Below are 1,815 nucleotides of genomic sequence, written 5' to 3' on the forward strand. Positions count from 1 at the left end.
TTTTTGGGGGGGGGGGGAAAAATGGGACAAAATTGAAGCATGAAATGAAAAATAGAGCGCATAAGAGAAATATTATTAAATAAATAATATACCATTCCGGCGTTATTGAACTTGTCCAAACTATCATTGTAATGTAATTAATGTAAAAAAAAAAAATAATAATAATAATTTCAGCATTAATTACCTTTGGCCTAAGCCTTGTAATGAAGAACCTACAGATCTGTCTCTTATACACATCTAGATGTGTATAAGAGACCCGACTCAAACAGATAATGCAAAAAGAGACACACCTGACCTAGAGAGGCTGACATAGGATCCACTTCGTGATCGGTGCACCACCGGAAGAAGTGCTTAAGGCGACTGTTGTAGATCGCGCGAGTCGTCTCCCGACGGGACTTGGCGGCGAGGGCGGCAGGGCCATCTGGAATGCCTGAACCTCGGAGATTATCCCGGATAAGGGCCAAACAGTCAAGTTCAGCGATGTTAAATGGTTCAGGCCGACCCACGACCGGGCCTGTTGAAGAAGGTCCGGACGAACTGGCAACACGCGGGGATGCTCGAAGAGAAGACTCAGCAGAAGTGGGAACCAACCCTGGCGGGCCCACCATGGCACTATCAGGAGAACCTTGCAATGGTGGCGACGGATGTGCGCCATCACCCTCGGAAGAAGCGACAAGGGCGGGAACGCGTACGCCCAAAACCCGTCCCATGAAATGGACAGGGCATCCACTGCCCACGCTGTTGGTTCCAGAAACCGGGAGCAAAACGTCGGAAGCTGAGTGTTCGAGCTCGTCGCAAACAGATCTAGATTGGGACGCCCGAACGTGTTGAAAATATTCTGGGCCACGACCGGAGGTAACCGACGTCGAGACAGCGCATCGGCGAGGACATTCAGTCGGCCGGGAATGTGAGCTGCTCGAAGATGAATGCGATGGCTGAGGCACCAAAGTAGGAGCTGCCATGTATGGAAGCATAGCGTTGGTGAATGCGTGCCGCCCTGACGGTTGATGAAGGAGACCACGGTTGAACTGTCGGAATGAACTAGCACAGCTTTCCCCTTTGCCCGATCGACGAAGGCCTCCAGAGACCGACGAACTGCTAAAAGCTCCAAAACGTTTATATGACTGGTGGATTCTTCCAGCGACCAGTCCCCCGCGACGCGCTCCGTGAGCGAACAACCGCCCCAACCCCCGAGGGAGGCGTCGGCCGAAAAGCGAAAGACGGGTCGGGGAAAGACTTCCCGCCCTGAAGCACGTTCTCCTGAAGCCACCACCGGAGGTGCCTGGCGACAAATGCGTTCAAGGGAATCTGAGCTGACAAGTCCCGAGACGCTGGAGAGAAAAACGCGAGCAGATGCAGTTGAAGAGGGCGCATACGAAGCCGGCAATAAGGAACTAGGTCTACCAGGCTCGCGAGAAACCCCAACATCCGCAGCCACGACTCGGCTGGGGAATGCGGAAGGGAAAGAAGCTGAGTGATTGCTAGTTGGCACTTGCGGATCCGACCCGTGGAGGGGAACGCTACTGAACGAACAAGATCGATGTGCACCCCCAGATACAGCGGAAGTTGCGTGGGAACCAAAACCGATTTCTCCCGGTTGATAATGAACCCTACTGTTTCCGTCATGTCTAAGACAATGCTGAGATGATGCGACAGAGTCACTCGGGAATTTGCGACCACGAGCCAGTCGTCTAGGTACATGAAAATACGTATCCCTCTCGCGTGGAACACTGCACCTAGGGATTTTACTACCCGTGTAAACACCCGAGGAGCCGTGGATAGACCGAAGGGAAGAACTTTGAACTGATACGTACG

The 1,815-nt window shown here is 52.6% G+C and overlaps 1 protein-coding gene across 1 annotated transcript in view; it reads right to left on the reverse strand.

Moving 5' to 3' along the window:
• LOC117110159 (hyalin-like) overlaps nucleotides 1-1,815 on the reverse strand; it is a 77,608-nt gene that overhangs the window by 44,560 nt on the left and 31,233 nt on the right. The window lies entirely within an intron of this gene.

The sequence above is a fragment of the Anneissia japonica genome, unplaced genomic scaffold (assembly GCF_011630105.1).
Source record: "Anneissia japonica isolate Jap-2015-1 unplaced genomic scaffold, ASM1163010v1 scaffold5494_len192822_cov183, whole genome shotgun sequence".
Lineage (NCBI taxonomy): Eukaryota > Metazoa > Echinodermata > Crinoidea > Comatulida > Comatulidae > Anneissia > Anneissia japonica.